At 40.4% G+C, this 19,718-nt stretch overlaps 1 pseudogene; it reads left to right on the plus strand.

The window, feature by feature from the left end:
* The first annotated feature begins 9,608 nt into the window (after positions 1-9,608).
* LOC126069885 (uncharacterized) lies at positions 9,609-9,698 on the plus strand (annotated as a pseudogene).
* Positions 9,699-19,718: the final 10,020 nt, after the last annotated feature.

The raw sequence follows: 19,718 nt of genomic DNA on the forward strand, positions 1-19,718 counted from the left end.
AAGATTAGGTTGTATTTTAAACCAAACTTTTTTGAGATATATAACTGAGAAGCTGGCAGAGAGACAGGGAGACCTCATACTAGCAAGAAACAAGAACCAGGAGAATAACATGTCCTTTGGATGAGAAGTCTCTGTGCTGAGAAGCTCCTAGTCCATGGGAAGATTGATGAGAAGGCCTTCCTGACACAGAAGGCCAGGATAGAGCAGACAGAAGGTGAGAAAGCCTTCTCCTGGAGCTAAGGCCCTAAATCTGTGAGAGGAAAAACTTTTTGGTCAAAGCCATCCATTTGGGTGTTTTTGTTAGATAACTAAAAGGCCCCATAATCTGGAACAAGACAAGAATACCCACTTTTGCTTTTGCTGTTCAATATTGTACTGGAAGTTTACCCAGAGTAATTAAGCCAGAAAAAGAAATAGAAGACCTCCAAATTGAAAAGGAAAAAGTCCATTTATTTGCAGATGACATAATTCTATATTTAGAAAAACCCAAAGAATCCTCTAAAAAGCTACTAGAGTTAATAAATAAATGCAGCAAATGTAGAGAATACAAGATAACAAACATAAATCAGTTGTTTTACATACCACCAATGAAGGATACAGAAAAGAAAATTAAGAAAAGAATTCTGTTTATAATAGTAACTAAGAGAATAAAATATCTAGAAATAATTTAACCAATGAGGTGTAAGACTTGTTGTGGTACAATGGGTTTCTTTTTACGGACATTCTGGCCCTGGGCTTGTAACTCTCCCAAAACGATTGTTCAGGTTACAATCTTGCAAGTGACTGGTCAGGTTACTATCCACATAAGCAGACTCCAGTGATTGGTTGATTTACAATGCATCCTATAGTTGACTTTACCAGGCTTTGACCCTTCCCCTGCCCCCGACCCAGCTGACCTATCATATACTCTAATTGGTTAGGGAACCCACTTTGTAATTATCAAGGAGTATACATGCTGGCTTATAAAAACCCTAGAACACAGAGATTCAGATGGTGCTTCCTGATCAATGAGAGAGAGGAGAGGAGGAGCCCTGCTCTATAATCAACTAAACACTAACAAATTTTAATGACCCTAAATTAGGGAAAACAGTTGAATTCACATCCTCCAACTCCTTGGCTCTCTATTTTAAGCATCTCAGGAAACATGCAGGGAGAGGGGCTCTCAGACCACTCCCTCTCTCTAACTGCAGTATCTTTCCCAGTAGCCCTGATGCCAAATTTTCTTCTTCCAGAGCTAATGTTACTAGGCAGATTGTTTTGAGATTCATGTCTACAATAACCAAGAGCCAAAAAATAAGGACTGAATTTTTTTTATATACATTTCAACAATCATTTCCATCCCTCATTCATAGGAACAAATTTCTTTCAGCAAAATAATACAAATATGTAAATAATCTTCCAATGCTAAATAAGAATATGTGCACAGGAATCTGGAATTTTTTTTTTTTTTTTGGTGAAAATCTACACAGCAAAACCTGTTCCTATTTCAGTTTCTGGACATAATGATCGGTGACACTGATTACCTTCTTCACATTATCTCAACATTCTAAGTCTCAACATCTTACAGAGGCATACTTGGCTAGAAAATAAAATGAAAGTCTTTAGCTCAAAAAGGAGCATTATCTGACACCATGTTATGTTTTACACATGTCTCTCTCTTATCTCTGTGCTTTTCTTTAGCCATATGTATCTCTATAAACTGAAAATCTTGGCATCTCTGCACCCCTAATTAGGTGATATGATCAAGTGCATCAATTACCATCCCTCTTTTCAGCCAAACTATTATTCACGCTAACTAAAAACACACAACATATTAAACAGTGCACAAAGCAGACACATGGCTGTGCCATCTGGTCTCACAATCTGAATTAGAGACAAAAAGCAAAATGAGAAGCTGGGTTCACTCTGGGGTGGCCAGACATCTCAGTGTTCAAATTGTAAGTCAAGTCTCCAAAGTCCAACTCTTATCTTCAACTCAGCCACAAGCAAAAGAACACAACCACTGTCCCTGAAACTTAAGCAGAACCCACAAGTTTGCTGCACTGATCCCAAGGCAAATGAAACCGATCAACATTTTCATTCCCAGCCCTAAAACCTTTCCTAGTTCCCGACAGGACATTAAATTCCTTTAAGATAATAATGTGGCACAAATCTAAGCAGCTCCTGTTCACCTGACGATGAGACTAAGTTGTCATTTCTCTGCTATCATCACAATGGAAGTAAATGAAAAGACAGGAAAATATTAAGAACTTAATCCTCAATGAGCCTAGGCTCAGTCACCAAGCTCACAGAGCATCTGAGAGCAGAAGGAGATTCAACACGTACTGACAGAAGTTGTCCTGTGTGAGCAAAAGGCAATCAGCAGAAACCACACTACATACCCCAGGCTTTGGTCTTAGGTTTCAGTGCAGTGAGGTCAGCTTGATAAAAAGTAACAAAATACAGTAAAAATCACATTGTGGGCAAAGTCACCAACTGGCATGTTGAAATAATGAAAGCCATTAAATTCTAAAAGAAATACATAAAGCTTTTATGAATGCTTTTATGCAACTCAGTAGTCACCATGACTATTCATATAGAAACAATAATAATAATTGATAAACTACACAAAAGTACAACTTTTAAAAATACTCTCCTTGGGCACATTCTGACAGAGTAAATGAATTTATTCACTATGCAAAGATGGGCTTACAACTTAACCAACAAAGGTGAACAATAACTCCAAGGCCACTTACAGCTGTTTCTGTCATGCCACATGAAAAACAAGACAAAAAAATAGTAGAAAGTGAAAAAGTGTAGAATTTAAACAAATAATTTTAAGCACGCTGTGATACAGTAAAAATATCAAAAAAGTAGAAGAGAAAACTTAAGGTTTTGTGGGTTTAGATTAGGAAATACCAATGGGTAAATGAAAACAAAAAGTGTTTCAAACCATGACACATTTGACTTTTAAAATCTAGGAAGACAAAGGTGTACTAAAAACATGAAAATGCCAAAGATTACAGGCTATTTTCCCACTTCTATTTTTCCCTGAAGTGCCTAAGTGGTGCAAATGGTTAAGCACAGACTATTAGCCTACAGATGGCCAGTTTGAACCCACCAAGAGGTTCCTCAGAAGACAGTCCTGGTAGTCCGCTTCCAAAAGTCACAGACTTGAAATCTTATGGAGCAGTTGCCATGACTAAGAGTTAGAATGGTCTCAACGGCAACTAAAAACAATTATCTCCCCTCAGAATGACTGAAACCACAATGAAACAACGTGTAGAGCTTGCCTTGTAGGTTCAGCTAAGGTTTGAATTTTAGCACCCTAAAATGGGATAGAAATTGCTTGGTGTCAAATGTGGACAATGTTGTTCTTGGAAAGACTGAAAAGTCTCAAGGGCCTACGTGACCTTGGGCATCAATAAACAACGGTGTGTGTGTAGGTGTGTGTGTGTGACTGAAGACCATCTCCAATTTTACAAAGCTAATAATTCTAGGTTTCGGTGTTGCTGTAAGTACCAACGGAGGCAAGGAGTCATCCTGTGTCCATGTCTGAAGCTTGTTACCCAACCAGCCCTCTGGGAGCATCCAAGAGAACATCAATTGTTTCAAGTCTATAAAAAAGAACACAACTGATAATGGCATGCAGGAATCCACCACCTGGTAGCAGCATCGAAGCAGCATAAACAAATACTCTGACTGACTCTAAGAATTATGATCCATCATGATGATGCCAGAATGGGAATGGAAAATCAACAAAACTTAGAAATTGACACTCAAAAATTAAGTCAGCTCTTCTCTCTTCCAACCCGTCTTTCCTCTGGCCCAAAGGTGTTCTTGTTCCTTGTTTTGACTTTTTGCAAAACCTGATTGATACCCTTGTATCTGAACCTTTCTTCTCTCCCTCCATCCCTATGCCCCTCCTCCTTTTCTCTCTCTTTCTCTACACACATACACACACACACAATATGTATTTCATAAGTAGAAAAATGGTGGTGACAGTAAGAGATAATAAAAGGCACCTTGTTCTAGGACAGAAAATTCTCTATAATAGGGAAGCCAGGGCTCAGACAAGTGAAGGGATGCGCTCAGGCCACACAACTAGCCAGCTGACAGGGTAGGAATAGAATCCAGGTCTCCAAAGAGGATAGTTAGTCCTAAGTTGTTTCCACTATGCCACACAGGTTATATGCGCGAGTTTTATCTCTACCTTTTGCTGCTAAACTGTTCAATAGCTTAATATATTATCAGAATTCCTTGACCTATTGATCTCTGGACCAGGTGAATTCTTCGTTTTGAAGGGCTGCCTTGTACATTGGAGGCTGTTTAGCAGAATCCCTGGACTCTACCTCCCAGATCTCAAAAGCACTTATTCCCCAGTTGTGACAAGCAAAAAAAAAAAAAAAAGGTACATAGCCAAGTGTACCTTTGCCCCGGTTGAAACCCAATGTGCTATATTAATTATCATTGTTCACTTAAATGAAATGGCTAAAACATTTTGTGCTGTGTAAATAAAACTTCATTAAATGGGCTGAATGAACTTCAGGGATGAGAGTTTCTTAATCCTTTCTAACACTTAAGAAAGAAAAGATGCCAGAGGTTTGACTCAGAAGGGTACACGGGCCAAGATGAGAATGGTCAAAGCCCCAGCTCTGCTTTGTTCACATGTCGTCAGCAGGAAAGGTCTCAAGAACAGTAGTTTGGTTTTCCATCTGGGCTACAAGACTCCTTAAGAAAACTGAGAACTGCTAGCACAAAGTTGGAATTGACAAAACTCTGAAAGAATGGATGTTTTGGAAGGCTAACCGAACTTTCACATTTCTACATGTCTTTCAGTTTGAAGAAAACCAAAGAAATCGTTGTATTAAAATTAGCTGGCACTTATTGGTACATCTTTTACTCAGTTTCTTTCATTTCCATTTTTTTACAGAATTATGTCCTTGATAACTGCAAAAGAAGTCAAAGGGGCAAAGGGTTGTGGACTTTCCTAATTGCTACACCTAGGCCCCAGTCTCCAAAATGGTCTTCATGGGCACACACATAATGTTCCATCTTGACACACACCCTGCAGTGCTCATTAAGGCCATATTACATTTGTCATCTTCATTAGTGAGTGCTTCAAATCCTCTTCACTTTCAGCAAGCAAGGTTGTGTCATCTGCATAACACAGATTGTTTATGAGTTTTCCTCCAATCCTGGTGCCCCATTCTTCTTCATATAGTCCAGCTTCTCATATTATTTGCTCAATTTACAGATTAAATAGGTACGGTGGAAGAAACCAACCCTGACGCACACCTTTCCTGACTTTGACCAATCAGTATCTTCTTGTTCTGTCTGAACAACCGCCTCTTGCTCTATGTAAAGGTTCCTGAAGAGCACAGTTAAATGTTCTGGAGTTCCCACTGTTCACGATGTTATCTGTAGTTTATTATGATCCACACTTGCCTTCGCATAGTCAATAAAACACAGGTAAACGTCCTTCTATTGTTCTCTGCTTTCTGCCAGGATCCATCTGACATCAGCAATGATATCCCTGGTTCCATGTCCTCTTCTGAAACCAGCCTGAATTTCTGGCAGTTCCCTGTCAATAAACTGCTGCAGCCTTTTTTGAATGATCTTCAGAAAATTTTTGCTTGCATGTGATATCAATGATACTGTTCTATAATTTCCACATTTGATTGTATTGCCTTTCTTGGGAAGAGACATAAATATCAATTTTTTCCAATCAGTTGGCCAGGAGGCTGTCTTCCATATTTCTTGGCATAAAGGAGTGAGCACCTCCAGCGCTGCATGTATTTGTTGAAACATCTCAATTGCTATTCCACCAATTCCTGCAGCCTTGTTTTTCACCAGTGCCTTCAGGGCAGCTTGGACTTCTTCCTTCAGTGCCATCAGTTCCTCATCATATACCACCTCTTGAAATGGTTGAACATCGACTAATCCTTTTTGGTATAACAACTCTGTGTATTCCTTCCATCTTCTTTTGATGCTTCCTGCACCGTTTAATATTTTCCCCATGGAATCCTTCACTATTGCAACTCAAGGCTCAAATTTTTTTCTTCAGTCCTTTCAGCTTGAGAAATGCCAAGTGTGTTCTTCCCTTTCACTTTTCCATCTCCAGCTCTTTGCACATGTCATTATAATACTTTGTCTTCCTGAGCCGCCCTTTGAAATCTTCAGTTCTTTTACGTCATCAATTTTTCCTTTTGCTTTAGCTGCTCGACGTTTGAGAGCAAGTTTCAGAGTCTCCTCTGACATCCATCTTGGTCTTTTCTTTCTTTCCTGTCTTTTCAATGGCCTCTTGCTTTCTTCATGGATGATGTCCTTGATGTCATTCCACATCTTGTTGCACCAAATCTTTTCTCCAGGTGGTCTCTAAATTCAGGTGGGATACACTCAAGGTCTTATTTGGGCTCTTCTGGGGTTGCTCCGATTTTCTTCATTTTCAGCTTAAACTTGTACATGAGCTGTTGATGGTCTGTTCCACAGTTGGCCCCTGGCCTTGCTCTGACTGATGATATTGAGCTTTTCCGTAGTCTTTTTCCACAGATGTAGTCAATTTGATTTCTGTGTGTTCCATCTGGTGAGGTCCATGTGTATAGTCACCATTTATGTTGGTGAAAGAAGGTATTTGCAATGAAGAAGTCGTTGGTCTTGAAAAGTTGTATGATTCGATCTCTGGCATTGTTTCTATCACCAAAGCCGTATTTTCCAACTACTGATATTTGTTTCCAACTTTCGCTTTCCAATCACCAATAATAATCACTGTATTTTGATTGCATGTTTGATCAATTTCAGACTGCAACAGCTGATAAAAATCTTCCATTTCTTCATCTTTGGTCCTAGCGGTTGGTATGTAAATTGGATAATAGTAGTATTAACTGGTCTTTCTTGTAGATGTATGGATATTATCCTATCACTGACAGTGTTGTACTTCAGGATACATCTTGAAACTTTCTTTTTGATGATGAATGCAACACCATTCCTCTTCAAGTTGTCATTCCCAGCATAGTAGGCTATACAATTGTCTGATTCAAAATGGCCAGCACCAGTCCATTTCAGCTTACTAATGCCTGGGATATCAATGTTTATGCATTCCATTTCATTTTTGATGATTTCCAATTTTCCTAGATTCATACTTCATACATTCCAGGCTCTGATTATAATGGATGTTTGCAGCTGTTTCTTCTCCTTTTGAGTCGTGCCACATTAGCAAATGAAGGTCCCGAAAGTTCTACTCCATCCACATCATTAAGGTCAACTCTACTTTGGGGAGGCAGCTCTTCCCCGGACATCTGTTGAGTGCCTTCCAACCTGAGGGGCTCATCTTCCAGCACTATATCAGACAATGTTCTGCTGCTTTTCATAAGGTTTTCACTGGCTAATTCTTTTCAGATGTAGACTGCCAGGTCCATCTTCCTAGTCTGTCTTAGCCTGGAAGCTCAGCTGAAATCTGTCCTCCATGGGTGACCCTGCTGGTATCTGAATACCAGTGGCATAGCTTCCAGCATCACAGCAACATACGAGCCCCCACAGTACAACAAACTGACAGACACATGGGGGTACAGCGTTCAGTTGGGATTGCACCTCAACATAAAGAAAACAAAAATCCTCACAACTGGGTCAATGAGCAACATCATGATAAACGAAAAAAAGATTGATGTTGTCAAGGATTTCATTTTACTTGGATCCACAATCAACAGCCATGGAAGCAGCAATCACGAAATCAAGAGACACATTGCATTGGGTAAATCTGCTGCACAGGAACTCTTCAAAGTGTTGAAGAGGAAAGGTGTCACTTTGAAGACTAAGGTGCACCTGACCCAACCCATGGTATTTTCAATCACATCATATGCATGTGAAAGCTGGACAATGAATAAGGAAGACCAAAGAAGAATTGACTCCTTTGAATTGTGGTATTGGAGAAGAATATTGAATATACCATACTCTGCCAAAAGAACAAACAAATCTGTCTTAGAAGAAGTACAACCAGAATGCTCCTTAGAGGCAAGGATGGTGACACTTCACCTTACATACTTTGGACATGTTGTCAGGAGAGATCAGTCCCTGGAGAAGGACATCATGCTTGGCAGAGTACAGGGTCAACAGAAAAGAGGAAGACCCTCAAAGAGGCGGGCTGACACAGTGGCTGCAACAAAGAGCCCAAGCATAACAAGGATAGTAAGGATTGCTCAGGACTGGGCACCATTTCGTTCTGTTGTACATAGGGTCTCTGTGAGTCAGACCTGGCTCGACAGCACCTAACAACAACACATTTATGATGACTAGAAAGGTACATCATGTTTGATAAAGTGGAGGGTCAGAGAAAACCAGGGAAAGCCTCCATGAGATGAACTGACATGGTCAGCTGAGCAATGGGCTCAAACATACAAACTACTGTTATACACAAGGTGGCAAAAATCAGAACAGACCTAAGGGCAACTAACAACCGCAATAACATTATCTTTCTCTGAATGTGGAACATATTGTGGTACTTAGCTCATTTTCAACAATTAAATACTTTCTAACAACAGGCCCAATACACAGCAAAGATTACTTTGTCAATTGACATTATCTTTCTGGATGCAAAAAGCCTCACAAACTATGCAGACTAGCACAGGGTTGCACCCTTCCTAACAATTTAGACTTATACAACCTAATAACCATTCAAATCTTAAAATTAGAAAAAACCTAGTGAATCATCTAATGCAGAGTAATTTCCATTTAGAAAAGAGGAAATTACAGGCCTAAACAAACAGGAGACTAGGAGCTCTTCTGGATCTTGTCAGGGCGGTTTCTTAACTGAGTAACTTACTTAAAAAGGAGAATGCAGACAGATTTTTTTGCAAATTACTTTTGTGGTAAGCAGCCCCTCCCCTCTGTACAGGCTGCATCTCTGACTTGCTTCTAACCAATAGAATATAACAGAGTAATGGAGTGTCACTTTTAAGATTAGGTTATAAAACTGTTTCTTCTGTCTAAGGGAGCTCTCTGGCTCATGTGAGTGCTCATTTCTCTCTCTTTCACCTGTCTGTTAGTTTCTAACCCATATCGGTATTGCCAACCCCCACTTGGACAGCCTAGAAAAATCATGTGATGAAAACCCGAAGTCAGCCAGCAGACCTGTGAGGTTGGAAAAGGATTCTCCAACCCTAGCCAACAACTTGGGAAACCTGTGCTAAAGATCCAACTAAATCTTTACATACCTCTGACAGACAGAAACAATAAAATAACAATGCTTGTTGTTTTAAGCTGCTAAATTTTCAAATATTTTGTTAAAGAACCATACATAAGCAATAAAACTTTCCACTGCTTTTAAAGTGTTTAATAAGTTACTGTACAAATAATTTTAATTAAGTTCAAAAATACTGTGACTCAACTATTATTCATATCTAGGACTCACAGCCCATTCAATTCAATTATTCTTGGCAGTTATTGATCAATTTCATTATCTTTCAGAAAAAAATACACCTAATTTGTAAATTAATTCATCAAACTGTATCATGCTTATAAAAGAACAGGAAAATATTGATGTCTTAGGCTCATACCATAATAGGTTAAGTACATGTAAAATGCTGGTCTACTGCCAGTCTACAAAAAAGACTGTGACAAAAGGAGAAAAATTAGTGCTTACTTTAGCAGCACATGTACAGAGAAGATTCACATGGCCCCTGCACAAGGATGATACTCAAATTCTTAAAGCATTCCGTGCTTTTTTTTTTTGAAGAGTGTGCTTCTTAGTTTAAGTAGATGCACAAGACTAAGTGGGCAGCTGCTGTGTGGGGGCAGGAGGAGAAAAGCAGGAAGGGGCAGTAGCTTGATGGATGGACATGGAAAACCTGGGCTGGAAAGGAGGAGTGTGCTGTGTCACATTATCGGGATAGCAACTACAGTCACATAAAATGTGTGTATAAATGTTTGTATGAGAAACTAACTTCAGCTATAAACTTTCACCTAGTGCACAATAAAAAAATTTAGAGAAAAAGTGGGATATTACATTACTTGACAAAAGCAAAAGCCCACGTTTATAACTTCTACACATTTCTTTTACTTCTAATGCTGTGATTAACACAATGATTTGTTACTGGTTTGCTTAAATTACTTTAAAGTTGGAGACTGTAGTACAGGTAAACAGATTCTCAGTCGAGGTCTGTATAACAGGGGTTAAAATCAAAACTCTAGAGCATGAGTGCCTGAGTATAAGTTCTGACTCAAAAACTATTCCATTTCTTAAATATTCTGCCATTATCCCTTCATCTCTTGATGGACATTGGGTTTGTTCGCACCTTTTGGCTATTGTGAATAATGCTGAATTGAAACCTGGTGTATAGGTATCTGTTTTGATGCTTTCAATTCTCCTGTGGAATGGAATTGCTGCATCATGTGGTAGTTCTATATTTAAATTTTTGAAGAATTGCCAGACTGTTTTCCACAACTGTTGCACCGTTTTGTATTCCCATTATCAGGAGGGTTTTGATTTCTCCACATCCTTGCCAACAGTTATTTTTCATTTTTCTGATCACAGTTCCAATGGAAGTGAATTCTTACCTTACTGTGGTTTTGGTTTACATTTTCCTAATGATGTTGAGCGTCTTTTCATGTGCTGTTCAGCCATTTTTATATCTTCTTTCAAAAGAGTCTAACTAAAATCATGGATTAATCCTGTGTTATCTTCTAAGAGTTTTATGGCTTTAACCTTTTCTATTTAAATATTTGATTTATGTTAACTATCCTATATTGATGGAGTTCTGTGGGGTAATGGTTAAGTACTCAGCGGTAAACAGATAGGTCGCAGTTTGAACCTGCCAGCTGCCCTCCAGTAGAAAGATGCAGCAGGCTGCTTCTGTAGAGATTACAGCCTTGGAAGCCCTATGGGGGCTGATCTACTCTGTCCTGTAGCGGGGCCATGAGTTGGAATCGATGGTAATGTGTTTTGTTTTGGGTTGTATATGGTATGAGACATGAGTCCAACTTCATTCTTTTGCATATGAAGATACAGTAGTTCCAGTACCATAACTGAACAGACTATTCTTTCCTCATTAATTAGATTTGGCACTCTCATTGAAAGTCCCGTAACTGTAGATGTATATTTCTAGATTCTCAATTCTCTTCTGTTAGTCTATATGCCTATTCTTGTACCAGTACCACACTGTTTTTATTATTATATTGCACCTTAAGTGAAAGTTCTCAGTTCAAGTTAGTCTCTCATACAAAAATTCATACACACATTGTTATGAGACCCTAGTTGCTATCCCTATAGTGTGACAGCACATGCTTCCTTTCTACCCTGTATTTCCCATGTCCATTCAACCAGCTTCTGTCCCTTTCTGCCTTCTCATCTTGCCTCCAAACAGGAGCTGCTCCTTTAGTCTCATGTATCTACTTCAACTAAGAAGCACACTCTTAAAAAATATCATTTTCTGTCCTATAGTCCAGTCTAATCTTTGTGTGAAGAGTTGGCTTTCGGAATGGTTTTAGTTTTGTGCTAACAGAGAGCCATGTCTTCTGGGGTCCCTCCAGTCTCAGTCAGACCACTAAGTCTGGCTCTTTTACTAGAGTTTGAGTTCTGAACCCCACTTTCCTCCTGCTGTGCCAGGGACTCTGTTGTGTTCCATGTCAGGGTGGTCATTGGTAGTAGCTGGGCACTATCTAGTTCTGGTCTCAGGCTGATGGAGTCTCTGGTTTATGCGGCTATTTCTGTCTCTTGGTCTCATATTTTCCTTGTGTTTTTGGTGTTCTTCCTTTTCTTTGCTCCAGGTGACATCTTACATGGCCACTTGCTAGCTTTTAAGAACCCAAATATCACTCACCAAAGTGTGATGTAGAACATTAATTAAATAAATTTTGTTATGCCAGTTGACCTAGATGTCTCCTGAAACCATGGTCACCAGACCCATACCCATGCCACTCTGTCCCTTGAGGTGTTTCACTGTATTCGTGAAACTTCTTAGCTTTTGATTTAGTCCAGTTGTGCTGACTTCCCGTGTATGTGTATTCTCCTTCCGTTCACCTAAGATTATTCTTGTCTACTGTCTAGTTAATGAATATTCCTCTCCCTCCCTCCATACCCTTGTAACCATCAAAGAATGTTTACTTCTGTCTTTAACCCTTTCCTTGAGTGCTTACAATATTGCTCTCATATACTATTTTTCCTTTTGTGACTAATTTCACTGAGCATAATGCTTTTCAGGCTCATCCATGTTATGAATTGTTTCGAGTATTCACCATTGTTCTTTATCATTACTTAGTATTCCTTTGTGTGAATATACCATAATTTATCTATTTATCTGTTGATGGGCACCTAGGTTGTTTCAATCTTTTGACTATTGTGATCACTGATACAATGAACATCAGTGTGCATATACCTATTCATGTAAGGATTCTTATTTCTCCAGGATACATTCCAAGGAGTGGGCTTGATGAATTGTATGGTACTTTTATTTCCAGCTTTTTAAGGAAGCACCAAATCAAATTCCAAAGTGATTGTACCATTTTACATTTCCCACCAGCAGTGTATAAAAGTTCCAGTCTCTCCACAACCTCTCCAACATTTATTATTTTGTGTTTCTAAGATCAATACTAGTCTTATTGGGGTGAGATGCTATCACATTGTAGTTTTGATCTGCATTTCTCTAACAGCTAATGATTGTGAGCACTTCCTCATTTTTCTGTTAGCTACCTGAATGTCCTCTTTGGTGATCTGCCTATGCATACATTTGCCCATTTTTTAGTTGGGTTATTTCACAACATTAAATCAATAAAGAGGGACTAAAAAATGTGGTCATAGATCTTTTGTGGGGGCAGTCAAGGCAATATGAGGAAATAAAAGATTGTTTGAAACTTAGAAAAATAGAGGTAAATATTAAGGTAACCACAAAGGAGGCTAACAATCCCACACATCAAAATAAAATACAAGAAAAACATAAAGGCTCAGCAAAAGCAAAATCAACAACAATGAAAAAGAAGAAAAGACAATATATAAAGAAAAACTACTCCACACAAAAATTCAGTGGAAAAAGAAACTGTCAACATTACAGAAAAAAGACATCAAAATGACAGCATTAAATAAATAATTACACTGAATGTAATTGGACTAAATACACTGATAAAAAGACAGAGAGTAGCAGAATGGATAAAGAAACAGGACCTGTCTATATGCTGCATATAAGAGGCACACCTTTGACTTAAAGACACCAAGAAACTAAAACTAAAAGGTTGGAAAAAATATATGAAGCAACAACAATCAAAAAAGAGCAGGAGTAGCAATATTAATTTCTGACAAAATAGGCTTTAAAGTTAAATCCACCCCAAAGGGTAAAGAACACCATATAATGATTAAAGGGACAGTATTCCAGGAAGAGATAACCATATTGAATACTTACACACCCAACAACAGGGCTTCAAGATACATAAAACAAACTCTAACAGCATTGAAAAAAGGGACAGGCAGCTCCACAACAATAGAAGGTGACTTCAACATACCACTTTGGTGAAGGACAGAAAATCCAGAAAGAAGCTCAGTAAAGACAAGGAAGATCTAAATGCCACAATCAACCAATTAACCTTGTAGACATATACAGAACACCCCACCCAACAGCAGCCAACTACACTTTCTTTTCCAACGTACATGGAACATTCTCTAGAATAGACCACAAATTAGGTCATAAAGCAAGCCTTAACAGGATCCAAAACATCAAAATATTAAAAGGATTTTTCCTAGTTTCCTTAAACTTCTCATTCTGACAAAGCTGTAGAGAGATATCACACATGTGTTCACTTTGAGCCTCGCCTTTCACTGATACCTGATCTACTGGTGGTGACATTTTGTGTAATTGTATCAGCACCTCTAGCCCTGTTTTAGCAATGCCCTCTTTAGCACTGGAAACAGAGCCATCAACATCTCTTAAAGACTAACCAGATTTGAGAACCAATTTAGAAAATTCATCCTTACAATTTTATTTCCTTAGAACCACTCTGGGTACCAAATGTTTTAGGATGGGCTCTCTAGAGAAGAAAACCAGTAAGCATATAAAAATAAAGAGAGAGATTTATACCAAGGAAACAGCTCCCGTTATTGGAGAGGCCAAAACGTGCCAAGTCAGGTTAGAGGCTTCTCTCAATCCACATAGCAGCAGGGGCTGGTGAACCCAAAACTGGCAGGTCAGAGAGAAGGGCTCCTACTCTCAGGCTGTGAAGATCGACGAATTCCAAGATCTTCAGGTAAGTTGATAGCACAAGTCCCAAAAGCCGGAGGTCAGACAAACAGGAGGCAGCTGCAGGATCCAAATCACAAGACCTGCAGATAAGCAGATAGCTCAAGTCCCAAAGAGCCAGAGGCAGTGCAGTATCCAGAATAAGCATAGAAGGCAGAACATCCGCTTATATTTGGATGCAGACCACATCCCCAAGGAAACGCCCCCTTAACTGATAGCTACTCACAGTAGATTCAGTCATGGCAGTGATCACATATATAATCACTGAGAATCATGGCCCAGCCAAGCTGACTCACAATCCCAGCCATCACAGTCCACCCCTTGTCAACCTGGCACATGTACACATGTCCTTAAATGATACATAGTATCTGAATAAAGACAACGATAAAGTTATACTTGCACCTAACATGATACAACTAACATGTGTACAACAGAAAGCACACTAGCCCTGTTTACATCTTATATTTTATGAGTGAAGAAAAAAATATTTGATACACATAGGCATAGAAGAAATATTCATAACAATTATGGTCCTCGTTTCTGCAACTGGTCACATGGCTGTAATTGGTATTTAGAACTACCTTCTTCCACTACCCATTCGGTATTCCCCTTCCCCTCAGCAAGCACTTCAGCTGGTCGTGGTTCTTTGCCTGGGGTGACCCAAAACTTCATTTCTGAAGGGTCTGGGTCATTAACAGTCATGTCAGAATTGGGTTGCTGCAGTTTTCCATTGACTTTAATCACAGGGCATGGTAGTACTAAGAGACGTGCTGAGTGATCTCCTGCATTCCAGGCATGCTCTTCTTTACCTCCATTATATAATATCAATCTGATTTCCTCTTGGTAACCAGGATCAATCACACTGGTCATTATGGTAACTGTCTTCCTTGTCTGTTGATCTAGAGGCATAAGGAGCCCAAAGTAGCCAGGTGGCATTCTTAGCTTCCAGTTGGATGGAATCAGTGATGTGTCTCCAAGTGGGAGCAATCCTCCCTTCGGATCTAAGGCCTCTAGACCTGCAAAAGATATGGTCACTGGGACAGAAAGCAAAGACCTTGTGAGTGGGTTACTAGAGTTATAAGTGGTGTCACTGTCCTTCAGGAGGTCTCAGAAAGGGACTGTAGTGTTCCCACTGTCTACTTTCGAGTGGTGCCTGCATAGCCTGCAGAACCACCTGTAAACCAGGCATGGGTTTTCTCTTCTTTGGTCAGTTGATCATAGGAAATTCCTCATGAGGCCATAGGTGCAGACTGGGAGATGGAAGGTAATGTGACAGGAGTGGAGACCATGGGCATTTGGGCCAGTTCCTCATGTAACTTACTTGTACCTTTAAGCCCCACTTGGGCCCAATCTCATATATACACTTCCATTTAATGATGGAGTGCTGCTTCGCATGTCCAACTTTATGACTCTGTGGGTCAGGCAATGCCCAGTTCATGATGGGCAGTTCAGGCCACACCGTGACTTGATTTCCCATGGTTAAGCATTCAGTCTCTACCGAGGCCCAGTAACAAGACAAAAGCTATTTCTCAAAAGGAGAGTAGTTACTTGCAGAGGATGGCAGGGCTTTGCTCCAAAATCCTGAGTCTGCACTGTGATTCACCAATACAGCCCTGCCAAAGACTCCAAACAGCATCTCTATCTGCCTCTGACACTTCAAGCACCATAGGATCAGAAGGATCATAAGTTCCAAGTGGCAGAGCAGCTTGCACAGCAGCCTGAACCTGTTCCAAAGACTTCTCTTGCTCTGGGCACTGCTCAAAACTAGCAGCTTTTCAAGTCTCTTGATAAATAGGCCAAAGTAGCACACCCAGATGAGGAATGTGTTACTTACAAAATCCAAAGAGGCATGTTAGACATTGTGCCTCCTTTTTAGTTGTGGGACCAGCAAGATGCAATAACTTATTCTTCACTTTAGGAGGAATATCTCTATATGCCCCACACTGCTGGACCCATAGAAATTTCACTAAGGTCAAAGGTGCCTGAATTTTTGTGGGATTAATTTCCCACCCTCTAGCATCCACATATTTTACCAGTAAGTCCAGAGTCATTGACACTTCTTCCTTACTGGATCCAATCAGCATAATGTCATTAATGTAATGGACCATCGTGATGTCTAGTAGAAGGGACAGTGGATCAAGCTCCCTGTGGACTAATTTATGACATAGGGCTGGAGAATTGATATGGCCCTGAGATAGGCAAGTGAAGGTGTATTGCTGGCCTTGCCAGCTGAAGGCAAACAGTTTCTGATGGCCCTTCAAAACAGGTATGGAGAAAAAGGCAATAGCCAGATCTGTATAGCTGGATACCAGGTACCAGGAGATTTACTAATTTGCTCAAGCAATGAAACTACATATGGAACAGCAGCTGAAATTGGAGTCACCATCCCGTCAATCTCCAAGATCCATCTGTTTTTTGCACAGGCTAAATAGGTGAGTTGAGTGGGGATGTGGTGGGAATCACCACCCCTGTATTCTTAAGCCCTTAATGGTGGTGTTAATCTCTTCAATCCCTCCAGGAATGCAGTATTGCTTTTTGTTTACTATTTTCCTAGGTAGAGGCAGTTCTAATGGCTTCTATTTGGCTTTTCCTGTCATAATAGCCCTTACTGTATTTGTCAGGGATCCAATGTGGGGTTTCTGCCAGTTACTGAGTATATCTATCCCAGTTATGCATTCTGGAACTGGGGAAATCACTACAGGATGGGTTCAGGGACCCACTGGATCTACTGTGAGACAGACATGAGCCAAGACTACTTTAATAATCTCACCTCCATACATCCCCACTCTGACTGGTGGGCCACAGTGACATGTTGGTTCTCCTGGAATTAATGTCAGTTCAGAGTCAGTATCCAGTAATCCCGGAAAAGTCTGATAATTTCCTTTTCCCCCATGAACTGTCATGCTCATAAAAGGCAGTAGATCCCTTTGAGGGGGAAGATTCACAGTAAAAATTTTGCAGTGAACTCAAGTGCTTCCTCAAGGGGTCCTCGCCTCCCCTTCATTCAAGGAGTTTTGGATCATTAAACTCGCTCAAATTTGGGAATTGAGTGAGTGACCATGACTCTCTATTCCAGCAATTCGAGTTAGACTGCTGTTTTTCTGACCTAGAATTCATCCATTTGTACAGATCAAGTAAATACATAGTAGATTTCCTATTTTGCCCCTAGGGACACCATGACTAAGTAACTAATCCCATAAGTCTATATGAGTCAGGCTATTCTGATTACTGCTTTGACTTCACTGTCTATTATCATAACCACACCCACCTTTCCTTTGTCGACTGAGTGCAGCCACTTTGCCCTTACTACCACAGAGTCCAATCATCCCCATTGTAGTTAGGTATGTTAATTCAGTTAGGGTAGTTCCCACTGTCGAATCTGATTTACATAAAATAGCAATCATAGCAGTCTTCAAGGATGCTGGGGCTCCCTTCACAAATTTGTTTCTCACCACTGTGATAAAAAGTGTGCCCCCTCAGCACTCCATGTGTGGGTCTGTGGGTCTAACCTGATAAATCCACTTGGGCATGCCAAATTCCCTAAGCCTAGGCAAGTAAATGTGTCTTGCTGGCCTTGCCAGCTGAAGGCAAACTGTTTCTGATGGTCCTTTGAAATAGGTATGGAGAAAAAGGCATTAGCCAGATCCGTATAACTGGGTACCAGGTACCAGGAGATGTACAGTATACCGAGGCAGAGCTGGCAGTTCAACTTGATTTAGCATAGGCCACCTCCTAATCCTTGCTTCAGTAACCCAACAAAATAAACTATGAGATCCTTTCCTAACTTTCCGAGCTAAAACATTGAATGAAGAATCTGTGCTTAGGGGACCCATACCAATAAAATCAGACTGACCCATCTTTATGTTCCTTGCACCATTATCCCACACCCTTCATAACCATTCTCACACACATACCCCAGGTTTCTGTTCGTACGTATTGGAAAAGTCAAGCAGTTCTTTTGAAGTATAGCGTACCTCCTCCTGAGTCACACTTTGTACTTCACACTTTGTACTCACTAGGACTTAAGTCTAGTTATAGGTCTAGAAGCTAGAATCAGTAGTGTGGAATTGTTTTGAGAACATCGAGCATTGTCTTGTGAAGTGTCTGGCTCAGGTAATGACCTAGGCAATGACTGAGGCAAGGGCTGTTTAGAAGCAGCTGGGCTAGGGCTAATCTTATTGGATGGGAGTTGAGGGGCTAATGGTTTTTCTGGGCAGGGTGGTTTAGCAGACAAACATGAAATAATCTCTTCAGGTGACAGTGGTTCTTTGGCAGAAATGATTCAACTGGATTTAGGGGCTGTGTGTTCAGCTTCCTGATTATCTGTGCATATGTCCCCATCCCAAGTTTCAGGATCCCATTTCTTCCCAATCAATGTCCTTACTTTAGCTCTATACACCTCCCATGGTTGGCAATTGAGCTGGGGTTGCAATTCAGCCACTCTCACAATAAGGCTCTGGGTTTAGTTTTTGGCAAGTTTAGTCTGTTACTACAGGGAATAAGGCTTTCTTTGAAAGCACAAGTGGAAGCCTTAATGTCATTTATGTGGTACTTGAGTTTTGACTCTTAAGCCCTGAGTCCATCACTCTGTTTCACCAGTTTGTCTAGTGAAAGTAGGACCAACCAACCAGCTTCCTTAAACTTCTCATTCTGACAAAGCTGTAGGAAGATGTCACACATGTGTTCACACTGAGCCTCGTCTTCCACCAATACCTGATCTACTGGTGGTGACATTTTGCATAACTGTATTGCCACCTTATGCCGGAGATTAACAGTGCCATATTTACTGCTGGAAGCAGAGTCATCAACATCTTTAAGACTAACCAGACTTGAGAACCAGTTTAGAAAATTCATCCTTACAATTATATTTTTCTAGAACAACTCTCGATGCCAAATGTCTTAGGCTGGGTTCTCTAGAGAAGCAAAACCAGTAACCATATAAATATATATAGGGAGATTTACATCAAGGAAACAGATCACGTGATTGCAGAGGCTGAAATGTGCCAAGTCTGTGTATCAGGATAGAGGCTTCTCTCAATCCAAGTAGCCACAGGGGCTGGCAAACCCAAGACCAGCAGGTCAGTGAGTGGAGCTCCCACTCGCAGGCTGTGAGATCAAAGAATTCCAAGATTTGCAGATAAGCTTGTAGCTCAAGTCCCAAGAGCCAGAGGTCAGATAAACAAGAGGCAGCTACAGGATCCCAATCATAAGATCTGCAGATAAGCTGATAGCTCAAGTCCCAAGAGCCAAAGGTGAGACGAATGGGAGGCAGCACAGCATCCAGAATAAGCAAAGAAGTCAGAACGTCTGCTTATATTTGGCTGCAGCCCACATCCCCCCAAAACTCCCCTGTCAACTGATTGGCTAAGCACTGCTGATTCAATCATCGGAGTGATCGAATTTTAACACTGAGAATCATGGCCCAGCTTACATGAGACTAAGTGGGCAGCTCCTGTCTGGAGGCAAGATGAGAAGGCAGAGGGGCTACAGAAGGTCATGGGGAATACAGGGTGGAGGGGAGGA

This window comes from Elephas maximus, chromosome Y, assembly GCF_024166365.1.
Source record: "Elephas maximus indicus isolate mEleMax1 chromosome Y, mEleMax1 primary haplotype, whole genome shotgun sequence".
NCBI classification, from domain to species: domain Eukaryota; kingdom Metazoa; phylum Chordata; class Mammalia; order Proboscidea; family Elephantidae; genus Elephas; species Elephas maximus.